The 12,702-nt window shown below is 40.6% G+C and overlaps 1 protein-coding gene across 6 annotated transcripts in view; it reads left to right on the top strand.

Annotated features, from left to right (window-relative positions):
* Nucleotides 1-12,702, top strand: part of DPP6 (dipeptidyl peptidase like 6) — a 492,205-nt gene that overhangs the window by 212,888 nt on the left and 266,615 nt on the right. The window lies entirely within an intron of this gene.

The raw sequence follows: 12,702 nt of genomic DNA, 5'->3' as shown, positions 1-12,702 counted from the left end.
TTTATATGATGCAGGCAACAAGTGAAATGGCTGGGTCTCTGTCCCTTTACGGCGATTTCTTTCTCTTGCTTTCTCAACCTGGAACTGGGAAGTTTTTAAGCTGATACTCCATGCAGTATCGCTAGAAATTATTGCCAAAATACTGGAGCAAAGCCATCGCTGTATATGTTCCGACACCAATGAGCAATTGGTTCCCAAAGAACTCCTAGCTTAAATCAAGATGACTCACAGCATGAGAGAAGCAACTTAAAGGACGCTAATGGGTTGGACCAGATGCAGTTGTTCGAAATATGAAGGGTATGGGTTGGACCAGATGCAGTTGTTCGAAATATGAAGGATATATATATATATATATATATATATATATATATATATATATATATATATATATATATATGTGTGTGTGTGTGTGTGTGTGTGTGTGTGTGTGTGTGTAAGCTTAAATAGAGTGGAATTCAGCTGAGAACTTTTCAGACCCCACCCCTCCACCTCACCATGCATTGTTCAGCCTGACATTTAAATTTGCAATGTGACAATGTAGAATGTGTGTTGTTGCATGCGTGGGACCCCATTTTTATGTAGCGGGGCTCCAAGATGGCTTAATGCTATATGTTGACATTATTTGGCAAGGTGTGGTACTGGAAAGTGGAATGTGCTCCTATTATAGCCTTGCATTCCTGGAAAAATGAGGGTGTTGAGTATTCTGAGGTGTCATCAGTGGCATGAATGCAGCTGTTTTATTTGACTTCATAGCTAATTGCAGTTTAAAAATATGAACACAAGTGTCCCCATTTTGTTGTACAAATTAGAAAGATTGCTTGGCATTGATTTGTATTTGTTGTAAAAAGAAGTCTTTTATGGCTTCTGCAAACATTGTTTTAATAATGCCAGATCTTAGTTGTGTAAAACAAAATGTAGTTTACACAGAAATTAAGACATATCCATTTCCCATAAGTAGATACTATATCATATCAAGTGACAAAAGATAATTACTGCTTGCCAAAGAATCTCGCTTAAATAGGCTAAGAGAGCAATTAGGTTCTCAGGTTTTCTTGCACAGAGTAAAAATGTTTTATTTCTGTCTAGCTTTCTTAAGGTGTTCTGCAGTTGAATGCTTTGCCTTTTCAGCACTGAATGCAAAAATTTCCTTTGTAAAAAGCAAATGCTGAATAGTTGAGAGTGCTATATTTCATGCTTTTTCCTGCATGATTTTCTAAAGAGGTTATATTCTGTTCACTGCCCTTGTTATATGCCATGCTTTAGTTAAATAGGTTAACTTCTGAAAGATGGGGGAAAGTTTGGTGCTACGTATTTCACTTTTTCTCCCTTAAAGGGAAAGAAGTTAAACCAAAAATGATTTTAAGAGCTGGTGTTAGAATAAAATATATTGTCATCACCATGGAATGTAGTAAAGGAGCAATTGGGCAGAATCTGGTGTAGAAGCTTCAATGTCTGTACCATACAGCTTCTTCAACCACTTAAACTCTGAGACTTAACTTGCTTGGGAATTATAACTGCAAGGCACAGACCTTTTCCAAGTAAAGTATTTTCAAATTCGTTTATTTTAAAACTGATTTACCGTAATAAGGCGCTCAAGGTAGCTTAGAGCAAGTAAGCCAAAACTAATCTATTGTTTCATGTTATCTTCCCTGTGCAATTGTTAGTCCAGGGCAGCTCTTAAAGTAAATTTCCTTTGGAAAAGAAAGCATTGAAGATTTATGGTCCCTTTGGTGATATCTGCTGATTTGCAAATGTACAAGCTGTGCGGCTAATATGGGGTTGCAGACATAATGACACAGGCAGACAGTGTTAATCCCAGCATAAGAGTTCTGTCCTTAAAATCCAAACAATCTCTTTGCTAGATCCCTCCAAAAAGCTGCTGTTTTGTTCTCTGCAGATGTTCTCAGTGTTCAGACTTGAACTTGAACTTGATTCTGCACCTTATATGTGGGGTATGTTCTGATGTTATGACAAATAACTGGAACTACCTAATGAGGTCCACTGTCCACCAGTAGCCAGGAAGTGTAGCCTTGTAAAGCGCATTCAGATTTTGGGGTTGCCACTTCGGCCTCCATTCCTTCTCAGATACCTTCCTTGATCTAACTAAGCAGATATGTGACTGCATCACCTGCTCCAATCAGAGGCCATAGGCGTAAAACAGATACACCTTAAGAAGTTTCATTGAAATGCGCATTTGAGCATGGCTGCCATATATTCAATTTTTTTCCAGTGGGGTGTGAATTATAATATTAAAATGTGCAACTCTACCCTCTTTCTGGCTTGGATAGTTGCCGTCTTAAAGTGCAAGCTAGCTCAGAATTGGGAGGTCAACCTTAAAAAAATATACAGATTCCATGTGTTTGCTGAATAGAGGATGAAGGAGCGATGTGGATGAGGAAGAAAGGAAAGGAGTTGCCCAGTGCAAACTTGCTTTTTAAATGATTAGCAAAATGCATTACAGTCACACCTCGGGTTACAGACGCTTCAGGTTGCATTTTTTCAGGTTACGGACCCGCCAAACCTGGAAGTACCGGAACGGGTTACTTCCGGGTTTCGGTGGTCGCACATGAGCAGAAGCGCTAAATCGCGCTTTGCACATGCGCAGAAGCGCCGAATCGTAATCCACGCATGCGCAGACGCGGCATGCTGCGGGTTGAGAACGTGCCTCCCGCACGGATCATGTTCACAACCCAAGTGTCCACTGTATATGACATCATTTGAACCTGTTAAGCTCATAGGTAGTAAGTTTCTGATTACCAGGTGCTGGGGACAAAGTGGGGGAAACTGTTGCCTCCATGTCCTTCTGTTAAACATATAGCCGTTCAGCCTCTGCTTCATGCCTCCTTGGACTTAGCTAAGGGAGGGAAGCAGCTGCTTTGAATGGTGTTCTCTGTCTCCCTCTCCACCCTCCTCTTATGTCACTTGATTCAGCCAGGGCTTCTGCTAGCAAGCTTGTTATTTTTCTCTCTTATCACAGACTTTGGCTCTCAAGTGCAACAGCATGAGCCCTGGGATGAACCAAATGATAGGCCGAAGAGATATATGCAGGAGGAAAAATACCATTCTAGATTCTCAGCAGCCAAATCTGGGAACCAGAAATAGACCTTCAGTTCCTTTATTATCAATAGGGGTTTATGGGTTTTTTTTTTTAAAGGACAGGCAGCATATTTTCTCCCCAGGCACTTATTAATGCACAAAACTATTAGTTAAACCATTTTCATTTCTAGGCTCTATTTCTGCTACTTCTGTCTGCAACGTGTTGTCTTCTGCTCTTGCTTCCCATTACTTTTCCCGGCTCATCCAGACCACTTGTATGCTGCTCCATCCAAGAACCACAGGAATAGCAACCTTTTGAGATGCAACCACTGCCTGCGCTCCTCCTTTGTTCCCTGGGCTTCTTGCCACCTGCAACTTCACTCTCCCAGCTTGATATACTTGGGGCTAAAGTGGGAAGGTGGCATTTATATTTGTTGTTGACGTGCCTGCCCTGTTCCTGTTCAAAAGCACTCCTGGTCTGAGTTTAACATGAAAAGGCACATTCTGGTATGGGATGGAAAATGCTCCCCTTCCTTATCCATGGTCCAGATTCCTCTGTACTGTCATCCCTGTCTTTGCCTAGTTCCAAAACTAGAAATGGGCCAAGCTTGAGGGAAGGTGCCTGATACGGTGGGCCACGAGCTGGTGAAGCAGAGGGGAATGTCAGTTCCTCTTGCTTGTGCACTCTCTTTGTTGTTAAAAATTATAGTCTGTGCTTGACTGGCACAAACACATTAAAAGACAAATTGGCCAGGTTGGTGAGACCACGGTTGTGTACATACCATACATTTAAAGCAAACGACTCTCCCTCCCCCAAGAATCCTGGGAATCATAGTTTACCCACACAGAACTACAGTTCCCTGCACTCTTTGAAAACTATAGTTCCCAGGATTCTGTGGGCGAAGTAGTGTGCTTTAAGTGTGCATTAAATATATGGTGTGTATACAGCCTCTTTGTACTTTGGAAAAGGTGACAGTTTGCTTGTTGTCTTGGGCCTACTAGACTCCTCACACTGCACTGCATTGATTCTATTATCCCCTGAGAATGATAGGCACCTTGCTGTCCCAATCAGTCGTTTTCCTGTCATTTGAGCCACTCTCACATGTTGCATCAAAAACCTGAGGCTAATGTTATGCATTATTCAGTATAATAATATTTATTTATTTTACAACATCTTAAATAATATTTTTTGAAGTGATTGAGGTTTGTTTCAAAGGCTTTCAGCTGTTTCTTTTGCAGTCCAGCTTGTGGTTACTCATGAATTCTTTATGGCTTCAAGTTTTATTTCACTGGCAGCTTGTCCCTAATAAACATATTTGAGGTTTTGTTTGAATTTGAGTTGTCTTTGCTGGTTACTGTACACTTCAAAATATATCTTATATAATGGGGATATTCAGCATGTTGTAAGGAGCTTTAGAAATCTGCCCGGTGATTCTGTAGCAAGGGTGGGGTGTGTGGGTGAGGAATCCCACAATTGTTTGGCAGTTTTGGCCAAAGTGTCTACACTGGCATAAATCCACAATTTGATTTTAGACGTAGATATACACAGCCGGCTCACCCATCTGATTCACTATGCCTCTTTGGCATAAGACATGCCCCACTGTCCACTGTTGTGAACACTGTTATTAGCATATACACAACAAACCAGGTTCACATGGCCACTTGCTGTACTTCTTTCCCAATCTGTGAAACACAGAGAGACTGGATACATGGCATTGTGTCTTTTCTTTAATTGAAACTGCTCCTTTCTGCTTTACCTATTCTATTATCCCCTGACTCCTGAGAGTCAGGGGTTAAACCCTCCCAGGTTTAATGAGATAACCATCCCAGGGTAATGTGCGGATGGGTCTTACTTCAGGATGGTCTCATTATATAGTTTAGTCACTAGGTGGCAGAAGACTTAGTTGTATCAGGGCGGAGTTTCCTGGTGCTGTTCTTTTTCTGGTCGGAGGAATCAGTAAAATTCTTGTCCATATTCTGGACTGCTGTACAGTGGTATATCGATTTACGAACTTAATCTGTTCAGGAAGTCCATTCTTAAACCGAAACCGTTCTTAAACCGAGGTGCACTTCCCCTAATGAGGCCTCTTGCTGCCGGTGCCCTTCCACTGTTTGGATTCTGTTCTTAGACCAAGGTAAAGTTCGAAAACCGGGACACTATTTCCAGTTTTGCGTAGTTCGTAAACCAAATCATTCGTAAACAGGACTGTTCTTAAACTAACATACATTTAATGCACATTGCTCCCCCCAAAGAATCCTGGGAGCTGTAGATTTCCCTTCACAGAGCTACAGTTCCCAGCTCCCTTAAGAAACTAAGGTACCCGGGATTCTTTGGGGCAAGCCATGTGCCTGGCTTTAAATGTATGTTGTGGGTGTGACCCAGTCTGTCCTGTATCCTTCAAGGGATGCTGGTGCAGGGCTTATAGGAAAAAGTGGATGCAAGGCATCTCTGTCGTAATGCATTGTTTGTTGTCCTTAAATGCTTGAGTCTTTGGAAAATTAGTCATAACCAGGTTCCTTGGGGTATTCCCAATTGTTCTCTATCAGATCCTCCCTGAGCTGCCCCCATAATCGCTCCAATGTGAGAGGGGTGGGTGGGTGGGGGGTTTCTTTCCTCCTCTGCTTGCTATTTTCACGTAAAGACTCTGCACCTTCACTGTGCTCTGTAAATGAACAGTGGAAACAAGTGGAAAAGATATATGTAGCCAGTTTGCCATGTCTGGCTTGTCCTGATTTTCAGTGCTAGTCAGATTGTGCTTGTGGGCTACTTCAACATGAGATGTGGGCACAGTAAACTACTAATATGGATAAGCTTATTTTGAAGGAGAGAGATATTTTAAACAAACAATCCAAGTTGTTTCCATGGAGGAAGGACCTGTTTACCCTGAAACAAGGTAGTTTTGGATAGTGCAAGTGTGTTAAAGGGGCAGTCATGCTCTAGTTGCATGAACTCTGGAGGAAGAACAGTCTCAAGAGACCTGAACTCTCTGTGGGCTACAAAAGCCTCCCTGAAGAGTGTGGAGCCCTTTGAAGTAGAAACTTAAATAGTAAGAGGAAGTCTTTGAAGTGTGAACTCCACTGTGGATGTTCGAAGTATGGAAAAGGATAAGCATTAGTATCGTGGAGGTGTGTGCATAATTCCCTGCTTGTTCATGGTTCTGTAGGCCGTTTCTTCTTGAGGGTTCAATTCAGATCTTGTTATATTGCAAGCTCGTCTTCTCCTGAACCTTTTTCAGCCTAAGGTTCAGATCAAGAACTGGTTTCCCCCTCTGTGGGCCAGCCTTGATAGGTGGGTGGGGTTGTCCATCTGTCGGTCACCTGATGTTGTCAGGTTCCACAGGCTAGAAAGTCCCATTTGTGTCCTAAATTCTTCAGCAGAATTGACAAAGAACCACCTTCCTTGGTGGTAAAGGAAAGGATAGTTCTGGAGAGCCAAGGAAAATCTGTCCTCGTGCTCATAGGTAGCTACAGGATGGGAAGTAAGATACACTCCAAGCTCAGACTACCAACACAGAAGAGAATAGTTCCATAGACGCCATTACTTCCTTGATCAGTTGCATAAGTTCTTTGCTTTGTATATTGTTTAATGAAAGTAATGCATGCATTTTGTTTTAAACAGTGTTTAAGGGAGTTTGATACAGGAGTTACTACAGGGGCAAACTTAATTCTTACATGAAATTTCTCTTCCATGATTTCTTGCTCTTGAGGTTAAGCCAAGACTAAAAAGAAGAATTTTCGCTAAAACTACGTAAAAGTCAAGAACAACAAACTATTACAATATAGCAGTGATAGTTTACTACCATTTAGACATAAAATCTGTAATTAAAAAATGAGACTTCAAATACAATTTCTGAGCTCTCCTTGCAGTATAATATTCTTATTGCAAGACAGTGAGTAATAAGTGTAATCACCAATGTACATGGTGAATAGCAATTTCAAATATGCTTCAACTTTGTGGTCATCTTCAGTGGCATATAAATTACAGTTAGTGGTTAGTAGTTGCTCCAGAATCCGATAATCAGAATCAGGCTTCCATAAATCAGGAGTCATTTTCGTGTACATCTTTGAACAACCTTAATAACTGCCAACCTTCCACCCCTCAGACTCTCTGAATCTGTACAAGAAAACCTGATCTAATTACAGTTTGTGATGGTCAGATAAAAGTGAAAATGGCCCATCAAAATACAAAGGAAATAAAATGCCTGTTGTCAAATCTTTCAGTAAAGCTTTAAAAAAATCAAGTCTGGGGAGTGGAAAATAGTCCATAATAAGTTTGTTTAAAACATTTAAAATGTTTTTTTTTTAGTTCAAAAGTTATGACACTTGTGCAACAACTGCATATTGTACCATGGTGTGGTTCCAGCAGTTCTTGTGCAATGTCCTGTCACCTGGTTGATTGTTACATCAATTAATAGAGCCAGTCCATAAGAAAACTGCAGTTTGATAAGCTGTGTGGTGGACATCTTATTCCCTTAGCAGGAGAAGCAAACAAATGATTGCAGGAAGGTATACCCCAGTTCTGTTTTAAGAACAAGTTGTGAATTCTAGTAGGTTATGCTCAGCTTTTAAGTTTAGATCTGATTGACTTCCGGTCGGCGCCAGCGTTAATAGCGGTCCTTGCTTCGAGCTCCGAAGCAGGACTGCTCCGTGAGTTCGGGTCTGACCCGCTACGGCGAGCGGGGGACCCCTAAAATCACAGGCGCTGAAGCCTGTGAACAAGGAGATTCGGTGGGCACCTTTGCGCCCCCCGGTATCGCGAAAGAGCCTTTTTAAAGGCTCCGGAGCGGCATCGGGTGTGAGCGCGGTGCTGAGGATCGCAACCCAGCTCACGGAGCGAAGCCGCGTCGCCATTGACGGAGAGCGCCGATTCCTTCCTGAAACTACCGATTGGAAACAACACCCGTGAGTAAGAACAGCAAATAAACGGAACGGGACTTTAAAATTTAAGAAGATTCGGCTGAAAACGGGATAGGCAAAAAGTAAGGAAGTCTGCCTCCCGGAACTGCATGATTGACTGAGCAACGAAAAGAGTAAGCTGTGCTTAAAGGGGGCGCATTTATGCTTTTTAACCCTGTTAAACCTGACATCGGAAGAGGACCTCCCCCCCAATGAGCAGGAGAGGGGGGGAAGAAATTTGACTTAATTTTATCTGCTTAAAGAAAGGAGTTTTGAACGGGAAACTTTCCACTGCCGATACCTCTGGCCAGGCTGCCTGAGCAGTGAGCGCCTGAAGTGAACTGTCAAACTAGATTGAGGATACAAAGTAAGATTTTTCTGAAATAAAATAACGGGACTTTAGTGGACAAAAACTGTAACATTTTAAATTGCAACAAAGTAGGGTTTTTACTTGGACTTTCGCTTTCGGAACTTTATATGGCTATTTCTTTCCCTGTTTCTTTGTTTTCGTACTGGATACAATGTACTCCCTCTAGAGGCTTAAAAGAGAGACTGATGCATTGAGATAGAAACAGTGGGACTTTCCAACTGCAACTGTTCCTGTGGGAACGACCTTGAGATATGAGCGGCCCACTGGATTAAATATCAACAAGATCCAAAGCAAAACAGGCTCAGGCTCAAAAGAAAAGAGGCTCCTTGACAGGAGCAGCAGCAACACAGGAAAGAACAACAACGGTATCAATGGATTCCATGACACAGGCTCTACTCAGGATAAATGAATCTTTAGAATCACTTACTAGGCAAACTACAGAGAACTCCAAGAAATTGACTGAATTGACAACAAGATTGGATTTGAACACGACAATAATATCGACTAATACAGATTCTATAAATCGTTTAATTCAGGAAAGCACAGAGACAAGGAAAATAGCTGAAAGCGCGAGGACCACGGCCGAGGAAACCAAAGGGAAATTTGTTCCTATTGCAAAGAAGGTACATGAACATGACGAAGCCCTGGCCCTCATGGAATTGGAGAGGAAAGGCAAGAATTTGAAATTGAGACTGGTACCTGAGGAGGAGGAGGACAAGCTCGGGGAATTTCTTACAGATAAGTTCCAAGAATTTTGGAGCGAAGAGTTAGGGGAAGAGGATTTTACAATAACTACAGCCTTCCGGATCGGCAGAAAGCAAGGCAAGAAGCCAAGGGATTGCTTAATTACTCTCAGATCCAAGGAAGAAAGAGACAAAATATTGAATCTACACTTCCAGAGGGCATTGGTTATCAAAAATTCCCAAATACAGATCTTTAAAGATATTCCTAGATACTTTTTGGAGGTGAGAACACAATTTAAAGACTTAGTTGACCTATTGAAACAAAATAACATCCCATTCAGGTGGGAATTCCCACAAGGGTTGTCCTTCAACTTCAAAGGGAAGAAAATCAAAATAAAAACAATTCAAGACAAAGAACACTTTTTGGAGAGAAATTCTGAGGACTTTCAGAAAGGAACTGTAGAGAGGGAAACACTGGATATTACAAACCTATCGTTTGGATTGAACCCAGCACCGACTGACGAGGAACAAGAACTTGGAGCAGTGGGTGGGAAAAATACCCAATAACAAAAATATCCCTGCAACTTCTGAGTTGGAACTGTAATGGTCTAAACCATCCCCGAAAAAGAGATCAAGTTTTTCACATATTAAAGAAAGAACAGCTAGATATAATCTGCTTGCAAGAAACCCATATTGCCAGGATACACAGGAAACTTTTGATAAATAAGAGACTAGGACTGGAATTTGTTTCCTCAGACAAAGTTAAAAAAAGAGGGGTGGTGATTTATGCCAAGGGAAAATGGGAACCAAAAATGATCTTCAAAGATGATGAAGGAAGATACCTGGCAGTAGAAATTCAAATTCAAGGAGAAAAGATTTTAATTGTTGGAGTTTATGCACCTAATGAGGGGAAGGCAGAGTTCTTCAAGAAGTTGCATGAGACTTTAATGGACTTTATGGACTTTAAAATTATAATGATGGGAGATTTCAACAGAGTTGTCTCCACAAACATGGACAAGGCACAAAGACAAGTAATTTCTAAGGACGGGAGACTACCAAAGACCTTCTTTGAACTCACTGACACCATGGACTTGATCGACATTTGGAGAACTAGGAACCCTCTGGAAAGAGAGGGAACCTTTTTCTCGGAAGCAAAAATGACCTGGACTAGAATTGATCAAATTTGGATTTCTAGCAGCCTGGCACCAAGAGTGAAAAAAACAGAAATCTGCACAAAAACCTGCTCCGACCATAACGCAGTCAAGATGGAAATGAAATTAACAACGGCTGGAACCTTCAGATGGAGAATGAATGACACCCTATTTAGAGATGAAGAAATTTATCAAAAGGCCCAAAAAATATTGAAGGATTACTTTGAGATAAATTTGAGAACGGAGGTGGAAAAAAGGATAGTATGGGACGCAAGCAAGGCCGTGATGCGTGGATTCCTAATTCAGCAAAATTCTATAAAAAGGAAGAAACAAAATGAGAGGAAGGAAAAGATTTTGAACCAGATAAAGGAAGGAGAAAAGAAACTGAGATCTAAACCGAAGTCTCATGAGATTTTAAGAGAAATAAAGTACCATCAGACGCAATACATGGAATTGATGAACCAGGAAATAGAATGGAAGATAAAGCAAATGAGACAAAGGACATTTGAATCGGCAGATAAATGTGGGAAACTGCTGTCATGGCAACTGAAAAAGAGGCAAAAGTTAAACACTGTGACATCCCTGGAAATAGATGGGAAAATTATCAACAAACCAAATGAAATAAGCAACTGTTTTCAAAGCTTCTTCAAAAAACTTTATGCACAAGGGCCTACAAACGAACAAGAAATAGAGGAATTTGTTAAAAAATATGGACTATCAAAGATTTCAGAACAAAATAAAAGGATTTTGAATGAAAAAATTACAGAACAAGAAATAGAGGGTGCCATCCAGAATATGAAATTGGGGAAATCACCAGGACCAGATGGTTTGACTGCGAAATACTACAAAGATCTTAAAGAATGGCTAATACAGCCATTGAAGGAAGTATGCAATCAGATATTAGAGGGGAAAAAGGCTCCCGAATCATGGAGAGAAGCATTCTTCTCACTTATACCGAAGACAGAGACTGAGAAACATCAAGTTAAAAACTACCGCCCTATATCACTCTTGAACGTGGATTATAAAATCTTTGCAGACGTTTTGGCAAAAAGATTTAAGAGAGTTTTGGTGGAGGAGATTCATAAGAACCAAACAGGCTTTCTCCCAGGGAGACATATGTCAGAAAATGTGAGGAACATTATAGACATTTTGGAGATGCTAGAGGTGGACATTAATAGGAAGGCAGTTTTGATCTTTGTGGACGCGGAGAAGGCCTTTGACAACATTTCTTGGAAATTTATGAAGAAGAATCTCCATGGGATGGGGGTAGGCCAAGGGTTTGAAAACGGTATAGGTGCAATATATTCTGAACAAAGAGCGAAACTAATTGTGAACAATGTGGTAATGGATGAAATACCAATAGAGAAAGGTACACGACAGGGATGCCCTATATCCCCTTTACTGTTTATATCTGTCCTGGAGGTTTTATTAAACATGATTAGGAAGGACCAGCTGGTAAAAGGAATACAGGTCGGATCCAAACAATATAAGTTAAGGGCATTTGCAGATGACTTAGTGCTAACTTTGCAACAGCCAGAAGCTAGTACCAAAAGAGTTTTAGAATTAATGGAGATATTCGGCCAGGTCGCAGGATTTAAACTGAACAAACAGAAAACAAAGGTGCTGGAAAAAAATCTAACAAAAGAGGAGAAAGATAGGTTTCAAAGTGAAACTGGGTTGGAAATAGAAAAAAAGGTTAAGTACCTGGGGGTAAATCTGACATCAAAAAATGTGAATCTATTTAAAGACAACTATGAAAAATGCTGGACAGAAGTTAAAAAAGATCTAGACATATGGTCTAGGCTGAAACTTTCCTTGTTAGGCCGAATTGCTGTTATCAAGATGAATGTATTGCCAAGAATGTTGTTTTTATTTCAGACGTTGCAGATTCTAGACAAAATGGACTGTTTCAAGAAGTGGCAGAAAGACATATCTAAATTTGTCTGGCAGGGCAAAAAGCCCAGAATAAAATTTAAGATTCTAACTGATGCAAAAGATAGAGGGGGCTTTGCCCTGCCAGACTTAAGACTTTATTATGAATCAGCAGCCTTTTGCTGGTTGAAGCAATGGCTACTTCTTGAAGACACAGACATTCTTGATCTGGAAGGCTACGACAATAGTTTTGGTTGGCATGCATATCTGTGGTATGACAAGGTAAAGGTTTATAAAAGTTTTAAAAACCATATTGTCAGGAAAGCATTGTACAATGTTTGGAATAGATATAAGGATTTATTGGAAAGTAAAACCCCTAGGTGGTTGTCACCAATGGAAGCGAAAGCAGTGAAAAAAATTAACATGGACTCTAATTGGCCTAAGTATTGTGAAATTTTAGAATATGATGGCGAAAAACTGAAGCTGCAAAGTTTTGAGAAACTAAAGCATAAAGTTCGAGATTGGTTACACTACCGTCAGATAAATGAGATGTTTAAGCAGGACAGGAAACTTGGTTTTCAGAAGGAGAGGTCAAAGTTAGAAACAGAATTGCTAGAATCCAATACTAAAAATCTATCTAAAATGTATAATTTGCTGCTGAAATGGAACACACAGGATGAAACAGTGAAATCAG

This window comes from Podarcis melisellensis (genome assembly GCF_964234715.1).
Source record: "Podarcis melisellensis genome assembly, chromosome: 12".
NCBI classification, from domain to species: domain Eukaryota; kingdom Metazoa; phylum Chordata; class Lepidosauria; order Squamata; family Lacertidae; genus Podarcis; species Podarcis melisellensis.
This window is presented reverse-complemented; position numbering and strand designations above follow the sequence as displayed.